Genomic DNA, 26,166 nt, shown 5'->3' with positions numbered 1-26,166 from the left:
GTTTTCATTAGAATGAACTAAAATGTTCCTGATTTTCCGTTTATATTACCAATGGAAGATGTACACGTAAAACCGCTCTAATCCGGCTGAAACGTCGATATATGCAATAAAAACAGAACTTCTCCCCTTTTCATCATCTTACTCAGTATTTTAACGAGAAACAAATAGTTGATTGAAAATGAAGTATTTAATGTTATTTTCTAATCAATAATGTGTTTGCATCATTTTTATCGTGTATATTATGAATTATTAAAAATAAACTGAAAATTCACAAAAACGTGGAAAACGGCAAAATATTGCCGAATTCGATGATATTTTTATTAAATCACATAAAGGAAAAGGGGGATAACAAACGTCAAAATATTGCTAAATTCGATGGTTTTTTGATTGAAAACTTGCTTAAAAATGCAAAATTTGCGAAATTCTGAGATTTGAAGGCCAAATCACATATCGTGAGAAAACATGAAGCAGTATCGAAATATTGGTAAAAACGAATATATTTACATAATGTCACACTACTTGAAAAACGTGAAAAATCGCTATTTTTCCAAATTTGAGGAAATCATACTTCAAATCATAAAGCGAGGTTTTGTATTATTTCGATTCTAGAAAAGACATATAAAGATGTTGTTTCCAATACAAATGATAAAAATCAATGTGTTTTCATTAGAATGAACTAAAATGTTCCTGATTTTCCGTTTATATTACCAATGGAAGATGTACACGTAAAACCGCTATAATCCAGCTGAAACGTCGATATACGCAATAGAAACAGAACTTCTCCCCTTTTCAATATCTTACTCAGTATTTTACCGAGAAACAAATAGTTGATTGAAAATGAAGTATTTAAGGTTAATTTCTAATCAATTATGTGTTTGCATAATTTTTATCGTATATTTAATGAATTAATACCAATAAACTGAAAATTTACAAAAACGTGGAAAAACGGCAAAATATTCGGCCTAATTCGATGATATTTTGCTAAAATCACTAAAAGGAAAAGGGGATATTTAACGTCAAAATATTGCTAAATTCGATGATTTTTAGTACAAAACAAAATGCAAGAAAACTTGCTTAAAATTCAAAATTTGCGAAATTCTGAGATTTGAAAGCCAAATCACATATCGTGAGAAAACATGAAGAATTATCGTAATATTGGTATAAACTAATATATTTACGTACAATCACAATACATGAAAAACGTGAAAAAAATCGCTATATTACAAAATTTGAGGATTTTAACTTCAAATCATCTATCGAGGTTTCGTATTATTTAGATCCTAGAAAAGACATATAAAGATGTTGTTTCCAATACAAATAATAGAAATCAATGTGTTTTCATTAGAATTAACTAAAATGTTCCTGATTTTCCGTTTATATTACCAATGGAAAATGTACACGTAAAACCGCTCTAATCCGGCTGAAACGTCGATATATGCAATAAAAACAGAACTTCTCCCCTTTTCATCATCTTACTCAGTATTTTAACGAGAAACAAATAGTTGATTGAAAATGAAGTATTTAAGGTTATTTTCTAATCAATAATGTGTTTGCATCATTTTTATCGTGTATATAATGAATTATTAAAAATAAACTGAAAATTCACAAAAACGTGGAAAACTGCAAAATATTGCTGAATTCGATGATATTTTTATTAAATCACATAAAGGAAAAGGGGGATAACAAACGTCAAAATATTGCTAAATTCGATGGTTTTTTGATTGAAAACTTGCTTAAAAATGCAAAATTTGCGAAATTCTGAGATTTGAAGGCCAAATCACATATCGTGAGAAAACATGAAGCAGTATCGAAATATTGGTAAAAACGAATATATTTACACAATGTCACACTACTTGAAAAACGTGAAAAATCGCTATTTTTCCAAATTTGAGGAAATCATACTTCAAATCATAAAGCGAGGTTTTGTATTATTTCGATTCTAGAAAAGACATATAAAGATGTTGTTTCCAATACAAATGATAAAAATCAATGTGTTTTCATTAGAATGAACTAAAATGTTCCTGATTTTCCGTTTATATTACCAATGGAAGATGTACACGTAAAACCGCTCAAATCCGGCTGAAACGTCGATATATGCAATAAAAACAGAACTTCTCCCCTTTTCATCATCTTACTCAGTATTTTAACGAGAAACAAATAGTTGATTGAAAATGAGGTATTTAAGGTTATTTTCTAATCAATAATGTGTTTGCATCATTTTTATCGTGTATATAATGAATTATTAAAAATAAACTGAAAATTCACAAAAACGTGGAAAACGGCAAAATATTGCCGAATTCGATGACATTTTTATTAAATCACATAAAGGAAAAGGGGGATAACAAACGTCAAAATATTGCTAAATTCGATGGTTTTTTGATTGAAAACTTGCTTAAAAATGCAAAATTTGCGAAATTCTGAGATTTGAAGGCCAAATCACATATCGTGAGAAAACATGAAGCAGTATCGAAATATTGGTAAAAACGAATATATTTACATAATGTCACACTACTTGAAAAACGTGAAAAATCGCTATTTTTCCAAATTTGAGGAAATCATACTTCAAATCATAAAGCGAGGTTTTGTATTATTTCGATTCTAGAAAAGACATATAAAGATGTTGTTTCCAATACAAATGATAAAAATCAATGTGTTTTCATTAGAATGAACTAAAATGTTCCTGATTTTCCGTTTATATTACCAATGGAAGATGTACACGTAAAACCGCTATAATCCAGCTGAAACGTCGATATACGCAATAGAAACAGAACTTCTCCCCTTTTCAATATCTTACTCAGTATTTTACCGAGAAACAAATAGTTGATTGAAAATGAAGTATTTAAGGTTAATTTCTAATCAATTATGTGTTTGCATAATTTTTATCGTATATTTAATGAATTAATACCAATAAACTGAAAATTTACAAAAACGTGGAAAAACGGCAAAATATTCGGCCTAATTCGATGATATTTTGCTAAAATCACTAAAAGGAAAAGGGGATATTTAACGTCAAAATATTGCTAAATTCGATGATTTTTAGTACAAAACAAAATGCAAGAAAACTTGCTTAAAATTCAAAATTTGCGAAATTCTGAGATTTGAAAGCCAAATCACATATCGTGAGAAAACATGAAGAATTATCGTAATATTGGTATAAACTAATATATTTACGTACAATCACAATACATGAAAAACGTGAAAAAAATCGCTATATTACAAAATTTGAGGATTTTAACTTCAAATCATCTATCGAGGTTTCGTATTATTTAGATCCTAGAAAAGACATATAAAGATGTTGTTTCCAATACAAATAATAGAAATCAATGTGTTTTCATTAGAATTAACTAAAATGTTCCTGATTTTCCGTTTATATTACCAATGGAAAATGTACACGTAAAACCGCTCAAATCCGGCTGAAACGTCGATATATGCAATAAAAACAGAACTTCTCCCCTTTTCATCAACTTACTCAGTATTTTAAAGAGAAACAAATAGTTGATTGAAAATGAAGTATTTAAGGTTATTTTCTAATCAATAATGTGTTTGCATCATTTTTATCGTGTATATAATGAATTATTAAAAATAAACTGAAAATTCACAAAAACGTGGAAAACGGCAAAATATTGCCGAATTCGATGACATTTTTATTAAATCACATAAAGGAAAAGGGGGATAACAAACGTCAAAATATTGCTAAATTCGATGGTTTTTTGATTGAAAACTTGCTTAAAAATGCAAAATTTGCGAAATTCTGAGATTCGAAGGCCAAATCACATATCGTGAGAAAACATGAAGTAGTATAGAAATATTGGTAAAAACGAATATATTTACATAATGTCACACTACTTGAAAAACGTGAAAAATCGCTATTTTTCCAAATTTGAGGAAATCATTCTTCAAATCATAAAGCGAGGTTTTGTATTATTTCGATTCTAGAAAAGACATATAAAGATGTTGTTTCCAATACAAATGATAAAAATCAATGTGTTTTCATTAGAATGAACTAAAATGTTCCTGGTTTTCCGTTTATATTACCAATGGAAGATGTACACGTAAAACCGCTATAATCCAGCTGAAACGTCGATATACGCAATAAAAACAGAACTTCTCCCCATTTCAATATCTTACTCAGTATTTTACCGAGAAACAAATAGTTGATTGAAAATGAAGTATTTAAGGTTAATTTCTAATCAATTATGTGTTTGCATAATTTTTATCGTATATTTAATGAATTAATACCAATAAACTGAAAATTTACAAAAACGTGGAAAAACGGCAAAATATTCGGCCTAATTCGATGATATTTTGCTAAAATCACTAGAAGGAAAAGGGGATATTTAACGTCAAAATATTGCTAAATTCGATTATTTTTAGTACAAAACAAAATGCAAGAAAACTTGCTTAAAATGCAAAATTTGCGAAATTCTGAGATTTGAAAGCCAAATCACATATCGTGAGAAAACATGAAGAATTATCGTAATATTGGTATAAACTAATATATTTACGTACAATCACAATACATGAAAAACGTGAAAAAAATCGCTATATTACCAAATTTGAGGATTTTAACTTCAAATCATCTATCGAGGTTTCGTATTATTTAGATCCTAGAAAAGACATATGAAGATGTTGTTTCCAATACAAATGATAAAAATCAATGTGTTTTCATTAGAATGAACTAAAATGTTCCTGATTTTCCGTTTATATTACCAATGGAAGATGTACACGTAAAACCGCTCTAATCCGGCTGAAACGTCGATATATGCAATAAAAACAGAACTTCTCCCCTTTTCATCATCTTACTCAGTATTTTAACGAGAAACAAATAGTTGATTGAAAATGAAGTATTTAATGTTATTTTCTAATCAATAATGTGTTTGCATCATTTTTATCGTGTATATTATGAATTATTAAAAATAAACTGAAAATTCACAAAAACGTGGAAAACGGCAAAATATTGCCGAATTCGATGATATTTTTATTAAATCACATAAAGGAAAAGGGGGATAACAAACGTCAAAATATTGCTAAATTCGATGGTTTTTTTGATTGAAAACTTGCTTAAAAATGCAAAATTTGCGAAATTCTGAGATTTGAAGGCCAAATCACATATCGTGAGAAAACATGAAGCAGTATCGAAATATTGGTAAAAACGAATATATTTACATAATGTCACACTACTTGAAAAACGTGAAAAATCGCTATTTTCCAAATTTGAGGAAATCATACTTCAAATCATAAAGCGAGGTTTTGTATTATTTCGATTCTAGAAAAGACATATAAAGATGTTGTTTCCAATACAAATGATAAAAATCAATGTGTTTTCATTAGAATGAACTAAAATGTTCCTGATTTTCCGTTTATATTACCAATGGAAGATGTACACGTAAAACCGCTATAATCCAGCTGAAACGTCGATATACGCAATAGAAAACAGAACTTCTCCCCTTTTCAATATCTTACTCAGTATTTTACCGAGAAACAAATAGTTGATTGAAAATGAAGTATTTAAGGTTAATTTCTAATCAATTATGTGTTTGCATAATTTTTATCGTATATTTAATGAATTAATACCAATAAACTGAAAATTTACAAAAACGTGGAAAAACGGCAAAATATTCGGCCTAATTCGATGATATTTTGCTAAAATCACTAAAAGGAAAAGGGGATATTTAACGTCAAAATATTGCTAAATTCGATGATTTTTAGTACAAAACAAAATGCAAGAAAACTTGCTTAAAATTCAAAATTTGCGAAATTCTGAGATTTGAAAGCCAAATCACATATCGTGAGAAAACATGAAGAATTATCGTAATATTGGTATAAACTAATATATTTACGTACAATCACAATACATGAAAAACGTGAAAAAAATCGCTATATTACAAAATTTGAGGATTTTAACTTCAAATCATCTATCGAGGTTTCGTATTATTTAGATCCTAGAAAAGACATATAAAGATGTTGTTTCCAATACAAATAATAGAAATCAATGTGTTTTCATTAGAATTAACTAAAATGTTCCTGATTTTCCGTTTATATTACCAATGGAAAATGTACACGTAAAACCGCTCAAATCCGGCTGAAACGTCGATATATGCAATAAAAACAGAACTTCTCCCCTTTTCATCAACTTACTCAGTATTTTAAAGAGAAACAAATAGTTGATTGAAAATGAAGTATTTAAGGTTATTTTCTAATCAATAATGTGTTTGCATCATTTTTATCGTGTATATAATGAATTATTAAAAATAAACTGAAAATTCACAAAAACGTGGAAAACGGCAAAATATTGCCGAATTCGATGACATTTTTATTAAATCACATAAAGGAAAAGGGGGATAACAAACGTCAAAATATTGCTAAATTCGATGGTTTTTTGATTGAAAACTTGCTTAAAAATGCAAAATTTGCGAAATTCTGAGATTCGAAGGCCAAATCACATATCGTGAGAAAACATGAAGTAGTATAGAAATATTGGTAAAAACGAATATATTTACATAATGTCACACTACTTGAAAAACGTGAAAAATCGCTATTTTTCCAAATTTGAGGAAATCATTCTTCAAATCATAAAGCGAGGTTTTGTATTATTTCGATTCTAGAAAAGACATATAAAGATGTTGTTTCCAATACAAATGATAAAAATCAATGTGTTTTCATTAGAATGAACTAAAATGTTCCTGATTTTCCGTTTATATTACCAATGGAAGATGTACACGTAAAACCGCTCAAATCCGGCTGAAACGTCGATATATGCAATAAAAACAGAACTTCTCCCCTTTTCATCATCTTACTCAGTATTTTAACGAGAAACAAATAGTTGATTGAAAATGAGGTATTTAAGGTTATTTTCTAATCAATAATGTGTTTGCATCATTTTTATCGTGTATATAATGAATTATTAAAAATAAACTGAAAATTCACAAAAACGTGGAAAACGGCAAAATATTGCCGAATTCGATGACATTTTTATTAAATCACATAAAGGAAAAAGGGGGATAACAAACGTCAAAATATTGCAAAATTCGATGGTTTTTTGATTGAAAACTTGCTTAAAAATGCAAAATTTGCGAAATTCTGAGATTTGAAGGCCAAATCACATATCGTGAGAAAACATGAAGCAGTATCGAAATATTGGTAAAAACGAATATATTTACATAATGTCACACTACTTGAAAAACGTGAAAAATCGCTATTTTTCCAAATTTGAGGAAATCATACTTCAAATCATAAAGCGAGGTTTTGTATTATTTCGATTCTAGAAAAGACATATAAAGATGTTGTTTCCAATACAAATGATAAAAATCAATGTGTTTTCATTAGAATGAACTAAAATGTTCCTGATTTTCCGTTTATATTACCAATGGAAGATGTACACGTAAAAACCGCTATAATCCAGCTGAAACGTCGATATACGCAATAGAAACAGAACTTCTCCCCTTTTCAATATCTTACTCAGTATTTTACCGAGAAACAAATAGTTGATTGAAAATGAAGTATTTAAGGTTAATTTCTAATCAATTATGTGGTTTGCATAATTTTTATCGTATATTTAATGAATTAATACCAATAAACTGAAAATTTACAAAAACGTGGAAAAACGGCAAAATATTCGGCCTAATTCGATGATATTTTGCTAAAATCACTAAAAGGAAAAGGGGATATTTAACGTCAAAATATTGCTAAATTCGATGATTTTTAGTACAAAACAAAATGCAAGAAAACTTGCTTAAAATTCAAAAATTTGCGAAATTCTGAGATTTGAAAGCCAAATCACATATCGTGAGAAAACATGAAGAATTATCGTAATATTGGTATAAACTAATATATTTACGTACAATCACAATACATGAAAAACGTGAAAAAAATCGCTATATTACAAAATTTGAGGATTTTAACTTCAAATCATCTATCGAGGTTTCGTATTATTTAGATCCTAGAAAAGACATATAAAGATGTTGTTTCCAATACAAATAATAGAAATCAATGTGTTTTCATTAGAATTAACTAAAATGTTCCTGATTTTCCGTTTATATTACCAATGGAAAATGTACACGTAAAACCGCTCAAATCCGGCTGAAACGTCGATATATGCAATAAAAACAGAACTTCTCCCCTTTCATCAACTTACTCAGTATTTTAAAGAGAAACAAATAGTTTGATTGAAAATGAAGTATTTAAGGTTATTTTCTAATCAATAATGTGTTTGCATCATTTTTATCGTGTATATAATGAATTATTAAAAATAAACTGAAAAATTCACAAAAACGTGGAAAACGGCAAAATATTGCCGAATTCGATGACATTTTTATTAAATCACATAAAGGAAAAGGGGGATAACAAACGTCAAAATATTGCTAAATTCGATGGTTTTTTGATTGAAAACTTGCTTAAAAATGCAAATTTGCGAAAATTCTGAGATTTGAAGGCCAAATCACATATCGTGAGAAAACATGAAGCAGTATCGAAATATTGGTAAAAACGAATATATTTACATAATGTCACACTACTTGAAAAACGTGAAAAATCGCTATTTTTCCAAATTTGAGGAAATCATACTTCAAATCATAAAGCGAGGTTTTGTATTATTTCGATTCTAGAAAAGACATATAAAGATGTTGTTTCCAATACAAATGATAAAAATCAATGTGTTTTCATTAGAATGAACTAAAATGTTCCTGATTTTCCGTTTATATTACCAATGGAAGATGTACACGTAAAAACCGCTATAATCCAGCTGAAAACGTCGATATACGCAATAGAAACAGAACTTCTCCCCTTTTCAATATCTTACTCAGTATTTTACCGAGAAACAAATAGTTGATTGAAAATGAAGTATTTAAGGTTAATTTCTAATCAATTATGTGTTTGCATAATTTTTATCGTATATTTAATGAATTAATACCAATAAACTGAAAATTTACAAAACGTGGAAAAAACGGCAAAATATTCGGCCTAATTCGATGATATTTTGCTAAAATCACTAAAAGGAAAAGGGGATATTTAACGTCAAAATATTGCTAAATTCGATGATTTTTTAGTACAAAACAAAATGCAAGAAAACTTGCTTAAAATTCAAAATTTGCGAAATTCTGAGATTTGAAAGCCAAATCACATATCGTGAGAAAACATGAAGAATTATCGTAATATTGGTATAAACTAATATATTTACGTACAATCACAATACATGAAAAACGTGAAAAAAATCGCTATATTACAAAATTTGAGGATTTTAACTTCAAATCATCTATCGAGGTTTCGTATTATTTAGATCCTAGAAAAGACATATAAAGATGTTGTTTCCAATACAAATTAATAGAAATCAATGTGTTTTCATTAGAATTAACTAAAATGTTCCTGATTTTCCGTTTATATTACCAATGGAAAATGTACACGTAAAACCGCTCTAAATCCGGCTGAAACGTCGATATATGCAATAAAAACAGAACTTCTCCCCTTTTCATCATACTTACTCAGTATTTTAAACGAGAAACAAATAGTTGATTGAAAATGAAGTATTTAAGGTTATTTTCTAATCAATAATGTGTTTGCATCATTTTTATCGTGTATATAATGAATTATTAAAAATAAACTGAAAATTCACAAAAACGTGGAAAACGGCAAAATATTGCCGAATTCGATGATATTTTTATTAAATCACATAAAGGAAAAGGGGGATAACAAACGTCAAAATATTGCTAAATTCGATGGTTTTTTTGATTGAAAAACTTGCATTAAAAATGCAAAATTTGCGAAATTCTGAGATTTGAAGGCCAAATCACATATCGTGAGAAACATGAAGCAGTATCGAAATATTGGTAAAAACGAATATATTTACATAATGTCACACTACTTGAAAAACGTGAAAAATCGCTATTTTTCCAAATTTGAGGAAATCATACTTCAAATCATAAAGCGAGGTTTTGTATTATTTCGATTCTAGAAAAGACATATAAAGATGTTGTTTCCAATACAAATGATAAAAATCAATGTGTTTTCATTAGAATGAACTAAAATGTTCCTGATTTCCGTTTATATTACCAATGGAAGATGTACACGTAAAACCGCTATAATCCAGCTGAACGTCGATATACGCAATAGAAACAGAACTTCTCCCCTTTTCAATATCTTACTCAGTATTTTACCGAGAAACAAATAGTTGATTGAAAATGAAGTATTTAAGGTTAATTTCTAATCAATATGTGTTTGCATAATTTTTATCGTATATTTAATGAATTAATACCAATAAACTGAAAATTTACAAAAACGTGGAAAAACGGCAAAATATTCGGCCTAATTCGATGATATTTTGCTAAAATCACTAAAGGAAAAGGGGATATTTAACGTCAAAATATTGCTAAATTCGATGATTTTTAGTACAAAACAAAATGCAAGAAAACTTGCTTAAAATTCAAAATTTGCGAAATTCTGAGATTTGAAAGCCAAATCACATATCGTGAGGAAAACATGAAGAATTATCGTAATATTGGTATAAACTAATATATTTACGTACAATCACAATACATGAAAAACGTGAAAAAAATCGCTATATTACAAAATTTGAGGATTTTAACTTCAAATCATCTATCGAGGTTTCGTATTATTTAGATCCTAGAAAAGGACATATAAAGATGTTGTTTCCAATACAAATGATAGAAATCAATGTGTTTTCATTAGAATTAACTAAAATGTTCCTGATTTTCCGTTTATATTACCAATGGAAATGTACACGTAAAACCGCTCTAATCCGCGCTGAAACGTCGATATATGCAATAAAAACAGAACTTCTCCCCTTTTCATCATCTTACTCAGTATTTTAACGAGAAACAAATAGTTGATTGAAAATGAAGTATTTAAGGTTATTTTCTAATCAATAATGTGTTTGCATCATTTTTATCGTATATAATGAATTAATTAAAAATAAACTGAAAATTCACAAAAACGTGGAAAACGGCAAAATATTGCTAATTCGATGATATTTTTATTAAATCACATAAAGGAAAAGGGGATAACAAACGTCAAAATATTGCTAAATTCGATGGTTTTTTATTGAAAACTTGCTTAAAAATGCAAAATTTGCGAAATTCTGAGATTTGAAGGCCAAATCACATATCGTGAGAAAACATGAAGCAGTATCGAAATATTGGTAAAACGAATATATTTACATCACACATACTGAAAAACGTGAAAAATCGCTATTTTTCCAAATTTGAGGAAATCATACTTCAAATCATAAAGCGAGGTTTTGTATTATTTCGATTCTAGAAAAGACATATAAAGATGTTGTTTCCAATACAAATGATAAAATCAATGTGTTTTCATTAGAATTAACTAAAATGTTCCTGATTTTCCGTTTATATTACCAATGGAAATGTACACGTAAAACCGCTCTATCCGGCTGAAACGTCGATATATGCAATAAAAACAGAACTTCTCCCCTTTTCATCATCTTACTCAGTATTTTAACGAGAAACAAATAGTTGATTGAAAATGAAGTATTTAAGGTTATTTCTAATCAATAATGTGTTTGCATCATTTTTATCGTGTATATAATGAATTATTAAAAATAAACTGAAAATTCACAAAAACGTGGAAAACGGCAAAATATTGCCTAATTCGATGATATTTTTATTAAATCACATAAAGGAAAAGGGGGATAACAAACGTCAAATATTGCTAAATTCGATGGTTTTTGATTGAAAAACTTGCTTAAAAATGCAAAATTTGCGAAATTCTGAGATTTGAAGGGCCAAATCACATATCGTGAGAAAACATGAAGCAGTATCGAAATATTGGTAAAAACGAATATATTTACATAATGTCACACTACTTGAAAAACGTGAAAAATCGCTATTTTTCCAAATTTGAGGAAATCATACTTCAAATCATAAAGCGAGGTTTTGTATTATTTCGATTCTAGGAAAAGACATATAAAGATGTTGTTTCCAATACAAATGATAAAAAATCAATGTGTTTTCATTAGAATGAACTAAAATGTTCCTGATTTCCGTTTATATTACCAATGGAAGATGTACACGTAAAACCGCTATAATCCAGCTGAAACGTCGATATACGCAATAGAAACAGAACTTCTCCCCTTTCAATATCTTACTCAGTATTTTACCGAGAAACAAATAGTTGATTGAAATGAAGTATTAAGGTTAATTTCTAATCAATTATGTGTTTGCATAATTTTTATCGTATATTTAATGAATTAATACCAATAAACTGAAAATTTACAAAAACGTGGAAAAACGGCAAAATATTCGGCCTAATTCGATGATATTTTGCTAAATCACTAAAGGAAAAGGGGATATTTAACGTCAAAATATTGCTAAATTCGATGATTTTTAGTACAAAACAAAATGCAAGAAAACTTGCTTAAAATTCAAAATTTGCGAAATTCTGAGATTTGAAAGCCAAATCACATATCGTGAGAAAACATGAAGAATTATCGTAATATTGGTTATAAACTAATATATTTACGTACAATCACAATACATGAAAAACGTGAAAAAATCGCTATATTACAAAATTTGAGGATTTTAACTTCAAATCATCTATCGAGGTTTCGTATTATTTAGATCCTAGAAAAGACATATAAAGATGTTGTTTCCAATACAAATAATAGAAATCAATGTGTTTTCATTAGAATTAACTAAAATGTTCCTGATTTTCCGTTTATATTACCAATGGAAAATGTACACGTAAACCGCTCAAATCCGGCTGAAACGTCGATATATGCAATAAAAACAGAACTTCTCCCCCTTTTTCATCAACTTACTCAGTATTTTAAAGAGAAACAAATAGTTGATTGAAAATGAAGTATTTAAGGTTATTTTCTAATCAATATGTGTTTGCATCATTTTTATCGTGTATATAATGAATTATTAAAAATAACTGAAAATTCACAAAACGTGGAAAACGGCAAAATATTGCCGAATTCGATGACATTTTTATTAAATCACATAAAGGAAAAGGGGGATAACAAACGTCAAAATATTGCTAAATTCGATGGTTTTTTTGATTGAAAACTTGCTTAAAAATGCAAAATTTTGCGAAATTCTGAGATTCGAAGGCCAAATCACATATCGTGAGAAAAACATGAAGTAGTATAGAATATTGGTAAAAACGATATATTTACATAATGTCACACTACTTGAAAAAACGTGGAAAAAATCGCTATTTTTCCAAATTTGAGGAAATCATTCTTCAAATCATAAAGCGAGGTTTTGTATTATTTCGATTCTAGAAAAGACATATAAAGATGTTGTTTCCAATACAAATGATAAAAATCAATGTGTTTTTCATTAGAATGAACTAAAATGTTCCTGGTATTCCGTTTATATTACCAATGGAAGATGTACACGTAAACCGCTATAATCCAGCTGAAACGTCGATATACGCAATAAAAACAGAACTTCTCCCCATTTCAATATCTTACTCAGTATTTTACCGAGAAACAAATAGTTGATTGAAAATGAAGTATTTAAGGTTAATTTCTAATCAATTATGTGTTTGCATAATTTTTATCGTATATTTAATGAATTAATACCAATAAACTGAAAATTTACAAAAAACGTGGAAAAAACGGCAAAATATTCGGCCTAATTCGATGATATTTTGCTAAAATCACTAAAAGGAAAAGGGATATTTAACGTCAAAATATTGCTAAATTCGATTATTTTTAGTACAAAACCAAAATGCAAGAAAACTTGCTTAAAATGCAAATTTGCGAAATTCTGAGATTTGAAAGCCAAATCACATATCGTGAGAAAACATGAAGAATTATCGTAATATTGGTATAAACTAATATATTTACGTACAATCACAATACATGAAAAACGTGAAAAAATCGCTATATTACCAAATTTGAGGATTTTAACTTCAAATCATCTATCGAGGTTTCGTATTATTTAGATCCTAGAAAAGACATATAAAGATGTTGTTTCCAATACAAATGATAGAAATCAATGTGTTTTCATTAGAATTAACTAAAATGTTCCTGATTTTCCGTTTATATTACCAATGGAAGATGTACACGTAAAACCGCTCTAATCCGGCTGAAACGTCGATATATGCAATAAAAACAGAACTTCTCCCCTTTTCATCATCTTACTCAGTATTTTAACGAGAAACAAATAGTTGATTGAAAATGAAGTATTTAAGGTTATTTTCTAATCAATATGTGTTTGCATCATTTTTATCGTGTATATAATGAATTATTAAAAATAAACTGAAAATTCACAAAAACGTGGAAAACGGCAAAATATTGCCTAATTCGATGATATTTTTATTAAATCACATAAAGGAAAAGGGGGATAACAAACGTCAAAATATTGCTAAATTCGATGGTTTTTTGATTGAAAACTTGCTTAAAAATGCAAAATTTGCGAAATTCTGAGATTTGAAGGCCAAATCACATATCGTGAGAAAACATGAAGCAGTATCGAAATATTGGTAAAAACGAATATATTTACATAATGTCACACTACTTGAAAAACGTGAAAAATCGCTATTTTTCCAAATTTGAGGAAATCATACTTCAAATCATAAAGCGAGGTTTTGTATTATTTCGATTCTAGAAAAGACATATAAAGATGTTGTTTCCAATACAAATGATAAAAATCAATGTGTTTTCATTAGAAACTAAAATGTTCCTGATTTTCCGTTTATATTACCAATGGAAGATGTACACGTAAAACCGCTATAATCCAGCTGAAACGTCGATATACGCAATAAAAACAGAACTTCTCCCCTTTTCAATATCTTACTCAGTATTTTACCGAGAAACAAATAGTTGATTGAAAATGAAGTATTTAAGGTTAATTTCTAATCAATTATGTGTTTGCATAATTTTTATCGTATATTTAATGAATTAATACCAATAAACTGAAAATTTACAAAAACGTGGAAAAACGGCAAAATATTCGGCTAATTCGATGATATTTTGCTAAAATCACTAAAAGGAAAAGGGGATATTTAACGTCAAAATATTGCTAAATTCGATGATTTTTAGTACAAAACAAAATGCAAGAAAACTTGCTTAAAATGCAAAATTTGCGAAATTCTGAGATTTGAAAGCCAAATCACATATCGTGAGAAAACATGAAGAATTATCGTAATATTGGTATAAACTAATATATTTACGTACAATCACAATACATGAAAAACGTGAAAAAATCGCTATATTACCAAATTTGAGGATTTTAACTTCAAATCATCTATCGAGGTTTCGTATTATTTAGATCCTAGAAAAGACATATAAAGATGTTGTTTCCAATACAAATGATAAAATCAATGTGTTTTCATTAGAATTAACTAAAATGTTCCTGATTTTCCGTTTATATTACCAATGGAAATGTACACGTAAAACCGCTCTATCCGGCTGAAACGTCGATATATGCAATAAAAACAGAACTTCTCCCCTTTTCATCATCTTACTCAGTATTTTAACGAGAAACAAATAGTTGATTGAAAATGAAGTATTTAAGGTTATTTTCTAATCAATAATGTGTTTGCATCATTTTTATCGTGTATATAATGAATTATTAAAAATAAACTGAAAATTCACAAAAACGTGGAAAACGGCAAAATATTGCCTAATTCGATGATATTTTTATTAAATCACATAAAGGAAAAGGGGGATAACAAACGTCAAAATATTGCTAAATTCGATGGTTTTTTGATTGAAAACTTGCTTAAAAATGCAAAATTTGCGAAATTCTGAGATTTGAAGGCCAAATCACATATCGTGAGAAAACATGAAGCAGTATCGAAATATTGGTAAAAACGAATATATTTACATAATGTCACACTACTGAAAAACGTGAAAAATCGCTATTTTTCCAAATTTGAGGAAATCATACTTCAAATCATAAAGCGAGGTTTTGTATTATTTCGATTCTAGAAAAGACATATAAAGATGTTGTTTCCAATACAAATGATAAAAATCAATGTGTTTTCATTAGAATGAACTAAAATGTTCCTGATTTTCCGTTTATATTACCAATGGAAGATGTACACGTAAAACCGCTAAATCCGCGCTGAAACGTCGATATATGCAATAAAAACAGAACTTCTCCCCTTTTCATCATCTTACTCAGTATTTTACGAGAAACAAATAGTTGATTGAAAATGAAGTATTTAAGGTTATTTCTAATCAATATGTGTTTGCATATTTTTATCGTATATAATGAATTATTAAAAATAAACTGAAAATTCACAAAAACGTGGAAAACGGCAAAATATTGCCTAATTCGATGATATTTTTAAAATCACATAAAGGAAAAGGGGATAACAAACGTCAAAATATTGCTAAATTCGATGATTTTTTGATTGAAAACTTGCTTAAAATGCAAAATTTGCGAAATTCTGAGATTTGAAGCCAAATCACATATCGTGAGAAAACATGAAGAGTATCGAATATTGGTAAAAACGAATATATTTACATAATCACACTACTGAAAAACGTGAAAAATCGCTATTTTTCCAAATTTGAGGATTACTTCAAATCATAAAGCGAGGTTTTGTATTATTTCGATCTAGAAAAGACATATAAAGATGTTGTTTCCAATACAAATGATAAAATCAATGTGTTTTCATTAGAATTAACTAAAATGTTCCTGATTTTCCGTTTATATTACCAATGGAAGATGTACACGTAAAACCGCTATAATCCAGCTGAAACGTCGATATACGCAATAAAAACAGAACTTCTCCCCTTTTCATATCTTACTCAGTATTTTACGAGAAACAAATAGTTGATTGAAAATGAAGTATTTAAGGTTATTTCTAATCAATTATGTGTTTGCATAATTTTTATCGTATATTTAATGAATTAATAAATAAACTGAAAATTCACAAAAACGTGGAAAACGGCAAAATATTCGCCTAATTCGATGATATTTTGCTAAAATCACTAAAGGAAAAGGGGATATTTAACGTCAAAATATTGCTAAATTCGATGATTTTTAGTACAAAACAAAATGCAAGAAAACTTGCTTAAAACAAAATTTGCGAAATTCTGAGATTTGAAGCCAAATCACATATCGTGAGAAAACATGAAGAATTATCGTAATATTGGTAAAACGAATATATTTACGTACAATCACAATACATGAAAAACGTGAAAAATCGCTATTTACCAAATTTGAGGATTTTAACTTCAAATCATATCGAGGTTTCGTATTATTTAGATCTAGAAAAGACATATAAAGATGTTGTTTCCAATACAAATGATAAAATCAATGTGTTTTCATTAGAATTAACTAAAATGTTCCTGATTTTCCGTTTATATTACCAATGGAAATGTACACGTAAAACCGCTAAATCCGCTGAAACGTCGATATATGCAATAAAAACAGAACTTCTCCCCTTTTCATCATCTTACTCAGTATTTTAACGAGAAACAAATAGTTGATTGAAAATGAAGTATTTAAGGTTATTTCTAATCAATATGTGTTTGCATCATTTTTATCGTATATAATGAATTATAAATAAACTGAAAATTCACAAAAACGTGGAAAACGGCAAAATATTGCCTAATTCGATGATATTTTTATTAAATCACATAAAGGAAAAGGGGATAACAAACGTCAAAATATTGCTAAATTCGATGATTTTTTGATTGAAAACTTGCTTAAAAATGCAAAATTTGCGAAATTCTGAGATTTGAAGGCCAAATCACATATCGTGAGAAAACATGAAGAGTATCGAATATTGGTAAAAACGAATATATTTACATAATGTCACACTACATGAAAAACGTGAAAAATCGCTATTTTCCAAATTTGAGGAAATCATTCTTCAAATCATAACGAGGTTTTATTATTTCGATTCTAGAAAAGACATATAAAGATGTTGTTTCCAATACAAATGATAAAATCAATGTGTTTTCATTAGAATTAACTAAAATGTTCCTGATTTTCCGTTTATATTACCAATGGAAGATGTACACGTAAAACCGCTATAATCCGCTGAAACGTCGATATACGCAATAAAAACAGAACTTCTCCCCTTTTCAATCTTACTCAGTATTTTACGAGAAACAAATAGTTGATTGAAAATGAAGTATTTAAGGTTAATTTCTAATCAATTATGTGTTTGCATAATTTTTATCGTATATTTAATGAATTAATACCAATAAACTGAAAATTCACAAAAACGTGGAAAAACGGCAAAATATTCGCCTAATTCGATGATATTTTGCTAAAATCACTAAAGGAAAAGGGGATATTTAACGTCAAAATATTGCTAAATTCGATGATTTTTAGTACAAAACAAAATGCAAGAAAACTTGCTTAAAATGCAAAATTTGCGAAATTCTGAGATTTGAAGCCAAATCACATATCGTGAGAAAACATGAAGAATTATCGTAATATTGGTATAAACTAATATATTTACGTACAATCACAATACATGAAAAACGTGAAAAAATCGCTATATTACCAAATTTGAGGATTTTAACTTCAAATCATCTATCGAGGTTTCGTATTATTTAGATCTAGAAAAGACATATAAAGATGTTGTTTCCAATACAAATGATAAAAATCAATGTGTTTTCATTAGAATTAACTAAAATGTTCCTGATTTTCCGTTTATATTACCAATGGAAGATGTACACGTAAAACCGCTAATCCGGCTGAAACGTCGATATATGCAATAAAAACAGAACTTCTCCCCTTTTCATCATCTTACTCAGTATTTTACGAGAAACAAATAGTTGATTGAAAATGAAGTATTTAAGGTTATTTCTAATCAATATGTGTTTGCATCATTTTTATCGTATATTAATGAATTAAAAATAAACTGAAAATTCACAAAAACGTGGAAAACGGCAAAATATTGCCTAATTCGATGATATTTTTATTAAATCACTAAAGGAAAAGGGGATAACAAACGTCAAAATATTGCTAAATTCGATGATTTTTTGATTGAAAACTTGCTTAAAATGCAAAATTTGCGAAATTCTGAGATTTGAAGCCAAATCACATATCGTGAGAAAACATGAAGTATCGAAATATTGGTAAAAACGAATATATTTACATATGTCACACTACTGAAAAACGTGAAAAATCGCTATTTTTCCAAATTTGAGGAAATCATACTTCAAATCATAAAGCGAGGTTTTGTATTATTTCGATCTAGAAAAGACATATAAAGATGTTGTTTCCAATACAAATGATAAAATCAATGTGTTTTCATTAGAATTAACTAAAATGTTCCTGATTTTCCGTTTATATTACCAATGGAAGATGTACACGTAAAACCGCTATAATCCAGCTGAAACGTCGATATAGCAATAAAAACAGAACTTCTCCCCTTTTCATATCTTACTCAGTATTTTACGAGAAACAAATAGTTGATTGAAAATGAAGTATTTAAGGTTAATTTCTAATCAATTATGTGTTTGCATAATTTTTATCGTATATTTAATGAATTAATACCAATAAACTGAAAATTCACAAAAACGTGGAAAACGGCAAAATATTCGCCTAATTCGATGATATTTTGCTAAATCACTAAAGGAAAAGGGGATATTTAACGTCAAAATATTGCTAAATTCGATGATTTTTAGTACAAAACTGCAAGAAAACTTGCTTAAAATGCAAAATTTGCGAAATTCTGAGATTTGAAGCCAAATCACATATCGTGAGAAAACATGAAGAATTATCGTAATATTGGTATAAACTAATATATTTACGTACAATCACAATACATGAAAAACGTGAAAAATCGCTATATTACCAAATTTGAGGATTTTAACTTCAAATCATATCGAGGTTTCGTATTATTTAGATCCTAGAAAAGACATATAAAGATGTTGTTTCCAATACAAATGATAAAATCAATGTGTTTTCATTAGAATTAACTAAAATGTTCCTGATTTTCCGTTTATATTACCAATGGAAATGTACACGTAAAACCGCTCTAATCCGCTGAAACGTCGATATATGCAATAAAAACAGAACTTCTCCCCTTTTCATATCTTACTCAGTATTTTACGAGAAACAAATAGTTGATTGAAAATGAAGTATTTAAGGTTATTTTCTAATCAATATGTGTTTGCATAATTTTTATCGTGTATATAATGAATTATTAAAAATAAACTGAAAATTCACAAAAACGTGGAAAACGGCAAAATATTGCCTAATTCGATGATATTTTATTAAATCACTAAAGGAAAAGGGGATAACAAACGTCAAAATATTGCTAAATTCGATGATTTTTGATGAAAACTTGCTTAAAATGCAAAATTTGCGAAATTCTGAGATTTGAAGCCAAATCACATATCGTGAGAAAACATGAAGAGTATCGAATATTGGTAAAACGAATATATTTACACAATCACACTACTGAAAAACGTGAAAAATCGCTATTTTCCAAATTTGAGGATTACTTCAAATCATAAAGCGAGGTTTTGTATTATTTCGATTCTAGAAAAGACATATAAAGATGTTGTTTCCAATACAAATGATAAAATCAATGTGTTTTCATTAGAATTAACTAAAATGTTCCTGATTTTCCGTTTATATTACCAATGGAAGATGTACACGTAAAACCGCTCAATCCGGCTGAAACGTCGATATATGCAATAAAAACAGAACTTCTCCCCTTTTCATCATCTTACTCAGTATTTTAACGAGAAACAAATAGTTGATTGAAAATGAAGTATTTAAGGTTATTTTCTAATCAATAATGTGTTTGCATCATTTTTATCGTGTATATAATGAATTATTAAAAATAAACTGAAAATTCACAAAAACGTGGAAAACGGCAAAATATTGCCTAATTCGATGATATTTTTATTAAATCACATAAAGGAAAAGGGGGATAACAAACGTCAAAATATTGCTAAATTCGATGGTTTTTTGATTGAAAACTTGCTTAAAAATGCAAAATTTGCGAAATTCTGAGATTTGAAGGCCAAATCACATATCGTGAGAAAACATGAAGCAGTATCGAAATATTGGTAAAAACGAATATATTTACATAATGTCACACTACTGAAAAACGTGAAAAATCGCTATTTTTCCAAATTTGAGGAAATCATACTTCAAATCATAAAGCGAGGTTTTGTATTATTTCGATTCTAGAAAAGACATATAAAGATGTTGTTTCCAATACAAATGATAAAAATCAATGTGTTTTCATTAGAATGAACTAAAATGTTCCTGATTTTCCGTTTATATTACCAATGGAAGATGTACACGTAAAACCGCTATAATCCAGCTGAAACGTCGATATACGCAATAAAAACAGAACTTCTCCCCTTTTCAATATCTTACTCAGTATTTTACCGAGAAACAAATAGTTGATTGAAAATGAAGTATTTAAGGTTAATTTCTAATCAATTATGTGTTTGCATAATTTTTATCGTATATTTAATGAATTAATACCAATAAACTGAAAATTTACAAAAACGTGGAAAAACGGCAAAATATTCGGCCTAATTCGATGATATTTTGCTAAAATCACTAAAAGGAAAAGGGGATATTTAACGTCAAAATATTGCTAAATTCGATGATTTTTAGTACAAAACAAAATGCAAGAAAACTTGCTTAAAATGCAAAATTTGCGAAATTCTGAGATTTGAAAGCCAAATCACATATCGTGAGAAAACATGAAGAATTATCGTAATATTGGTATAAACTAATATATTTACGTACAATCACAATACATGAAAAACGTGAAAAAATCGCTATATTACCAAATTTGAGGATTTTAACTTCAAATCATCTATCGAGGTTTCGTATTATTTAGATCCTAGAAAAGACATATAAAGATGTTGTTTCCAATACAAATGATAGAAATCAATGTGTTTTCATTAGAATTAACTAAAATGTTCCTGATTTTCCGTTTATATTACCAATGGAAATGTACACGTAAAACCGCTCTAATCCGGCTGAAACGTCGATATATGCAATAAAAACAGAACTTCTCCCCTTTTCATCATCTTACTCAGTATTTTAACGAGAAACAAATAGTTGATTGAAAATGAAGTATTTAAGGTTATTTTCTAATCAATAATGTGTTTGCATCATTTTTATCGTGTATATAATGAATTATTAAAAATAAACTGAAAATTCACAAAAACGTGGAAAACGGCAAAATATTGCCTAATTCGATGATATTTTTATTAAATCACATAAAGGAAAAGGGGGATAACAAACGTCAAAATATTGCTAAATTCGATGGTTTTTTGATTGAAAACTTGCTTAAAAATGCAAAATTTGCGAAATTCTGAGATTTGAAGGCCAAATCACATATCGTGAGAAAACATGAAGCAGTATCGAAATATTGGTAAAAACGAATATATTTACATAATGTCACACTACTGAAAAACGTGAAAAATCGCTATTTTTCCAAATTTGAGGAAATCATTCTTCAAATCATAAAGCGAGGTTTTGTATTATTTCGATTCTAGAAAAGACATATAAAGATGTTGTTTCCAATACAAATGATAAAAATCAATGTGTTTTCATTAGAATGAACTAAAATGTTCCTGATTTTCCGTTTATATTACCAATGGAAGATGTACACGTAAAACCGCTATAATCCAGCTGAAACGTCGATATACGCAATAAAAACAGAACTTCTCCCCTTTTCAATATCTTACTCAGTATTTTACCGAGAAACAAATAGTTGATTGAAAATGAAGTATTTAAGGTTAATTTCTAATCAATTATGTGTTTGCATAATTTTTATCGTATATTTAATGAATTAATACCAATAAACTGAAAATTTACAAAAACGTGGAAAAACGGCAAAATATTCGGCCTAATTCGATGATATTTTGCTAAAATCACTAAAGGAAAAGGGGATATTTAACGTCAAAATATTGCTAAATTCGATGATTTTTAGTACAAAACAAAATGCAAGAAAACTTGCTTAAAATGCAAAATTTGCGAAATTCTGAGATTTGAAAGCCAAATCACATATCGTGAGAAAACATGAAGAATTATCGTAATATTGGTATAAACTAATATATTTACGTACAATCACAATACATGAAAAACGTGAAAAAAATCGCTATATTACCAAATTTGAGGATTTTAACTTCAAATCATCTATCGAGGTTTCGTATTATTTAGATCCTAGAAAAGACATATAAAGATGTTGTTTCCAATACAAATGATAGAAATCAATGTGTTTTCATTAGAATTAACTAAAATGTTCCTGATTTTCCGTTTATATTACCAATGGAAGATGTACACGTAAAACCGCTCTAATCCGGCTGAAACGTCGATATATGCAATAAAAACAGAACTTCTCCCCTTTTCATCATCTTACTCAGTATTTTAACGAGAAACAAATAGTTGATTGAAAATGAAGTATTTAAGGTTATTTTCTAATCAATAATGTGTTTGCATCATTTTTATCGTGTATATAATGAATTATTAAAAATAAACTGAAAATTCACAAAAACGTGGAAAACGGCAAAATATTGCCTAATTCGATGATATTTTTATTAAATCACATAAAGGAAAAGGGGGATAACAAACGTCAAAATATTGCTAAATTCGATGGTTTTTTGATTGAAAACTTGCTTAAAAATGCAAAATTTGCGAAATTCTGAGATTTGAAGGCCAAATCACATATCGTGAGAAAACATGAAGCAGTATCGAAATATTGGTAAAAACGAATATATTTACATAATGTCACACTACTTGAAAAACGTGAAAAATCGCTATTTTTCCAAATTTGAGGAAATCATACTTCAAATCATAAAGCGAGGTTTTGTATTATTTCGATTCTAGAAAAGACATATAAAGATGTTGTTTCCAATACAAATGATAAAAATCAATGTGTTTTCATTAGAATGAACTAAAATGTTCCTGATTTTCCGTTTATATTACCAATGGAAGATGTACACGTAAAACCGCTATAATCCAGCTGAAACGTCGATATACGCAATAAAAACAGAACTTCTCCCCTTTTCAATATCTTACTCAGTATTTTACCGAGAAACAAATAGTTGATTGAAAATGAAGTATTTAAGGTTAATTTCTAATCAATTATGTGTTTGCATAATTTTTATCGTATATTTAATGAATTAATACCAATAAACTGAAAATTTACAAAAACGTGGAAAAACGGCAAAATATTCGGCCTAATTCGATGATATTTTGCTAAAATCACTAAAAGGAAAAGGGGATATTTAACGTCAAAATATTGCTAAATTCGATGATTTTTAGTACAAAACAAAATGCAAGAAAACTTGCTTAAAATGCAAAATTTGCGAAATTCTGAGATTTGAAAGCCAAATCACATATCGTGAGAAAACATGAAGAATTATCGTAATATTGGTATAAACTAATATATTTACGTACAATCACAATACATGAAAAACGTGAAAAAAATCGCTATATTACCAAATTTGAGGATTTTAACTTCAAATCATCTATCGAGGTTTCGTATTATTTAGATCCTAGAAAAGACATATAAAGATGTTGTTTCCAATACAAATGATAGAAATCAATGTGTTTTCATTAGAATTAACTAAAATGTTCCTGATTTTCCGTTTATATTACCAATGGAAAATGTACACGTAAAACCGCTCTAATCCGGCTGAAACGTCGATATATGCAATAAAAACAGAACTTCTCCCCTTTTCATCATCTTACTCAGTATTTTAACGAGAAACAAATAGTTGATTGAAAATGAAGTATTTAAGGTTATTTTCTAATCAATAATGTGTTTGCATCATTTTTATCGTGTATATAATGAATTATTAAAAATAAACTGAAAATTCACAAAAACGTGGAAAACGGCAAAATATTGCCTAATTCGATGATATTTTTATTAAATCACATAAAGGAAAAGGGGATAACAAACGTCAAAATATTGCTAAATTCGATGGTTTTTTGATTGAAAACTTGCTTAAAAATGCAAAATTTGCGAAATTCTGAGATTTGAAGGCCAAATCACATATCGTGAGAAAACATGAAGCAGTATCGAAATATTGGTAAAAACGAATATATTTACATAATGTCACACTACTGAAAAACGTGAAAAATCGCTATTTTTCCAAATTTGAGGAAATCATTCTTCAAATCATAAAGCGAGGTTTTGTATTATTTCGATTCTAGAAAAGACATATAAAGATGTTGTTTCCAATACAAATGATAAAAATCAATGTGTTTTCATTAGAATGAACTAAAATGTTCCTGATTTTCCGTTTATATTACCAATGGAAGATGTACACGTAAAACCGCTAAATCCGCTGAAACGTCGATATACGCAATAAAAACAGAACTTCTCCCCTTTTCATATCTTACTCAGTATTTTACGAGAAACAAATAGTTGATTGAAAATGAAGTATTTAAGGTTATTTCTAATCAATATGTGTTTGCATCATTTTTATCGTGTATAATGAATTATAAATAAACTGAAAATTCACAAAAACGTGGAAAACGGCAAAATATTGCCTAATTCGATGATATTTTTAAAATCACTAAAGGAAAAGGGGATAACAAACGTCAAAATATTGCTAAATTCGATGATTTTTTGATTGAAAACTTGCTTAAAATGCAAAATTTGCGAAATTCTGAGATTTGAAGCCAAATCACATATCGTGAGAAAACATGAAGAGTATCGAATATTGGTAAAACGAATATATTTACGTAATGTCACACTACTGAAAAACGTGAAAAATCGCTATTTACCAAATTTGAGGATTACTTCAAATCATAAAGCGAGGTTTTGTATTATTTCGATCTAGAAAAGACATATAAAGATGTTGTTTCCAATACAAATGATAAAAATCAATGTGTTTTCATTAGAATTAACTAAAATGTTCCTGATTTTCCGTTTATATTACCAATGGAAGATGTACACGTAAAACCGCTATAATCCGCTGAAACGTCGATATACGCAATAAAAACAGAACTTCTCCCCTTTTCATATCTTACTCAGTATTTTACGAGAAACAAATAGTTGATTGAAAATGAAGTATTTAAGGTTAATTTCTAATCAATTATGTGTTTGCATAATTTTTATCGTATATTTAATGAATTAATACCAATAAACTGAAAATTACAAAAACGTGGAAAAACGGCAAAATATTCGGCCTAATTCGATGATATTTTGCTAAAATCACTAAAGGAAAAGGGGATATTTAACGTCAAAATATTGCTAAATTCGATGATTTTAGTACGT

The 26,166-nt window shown here is 28.3% G+C and overlaps 1 protein-coding gene across 1 annotated transcript in view; it reads right to left on the bottom strand.

The window, feature by feature from the left end:
• Positions 1 to 26,166, bottom strand: part of LOC138364495 (piggyBac transposable element-derived protein 4-like) — a 197,564-nt gene that overhangs the window by 86,492 nt on the left and 84,906 nt on the right. The gene's annotated exons all lie outside the window — the stretch shown is intronic.

This window comes from Procambarus clarkii, chromosome 13 (genome assembly GCF_040958095.1).
Source record: "Procambarus clarkii isolate CNS0578487 chromosome 13, FALCON_Pclarkii_2.0, whole genome shotgun sequence".
Lineage (NCBI taxonomy): Eukaryota > Metazoa > Arthropoda > Malacostraca > Decapoda > Cambaridae > Procambarus > Procambarus clarkii.
Note: the sequence above shows the minus strand (reverse complement) of the source record. Positions and strands in the feature narration are given on the sequence as shown.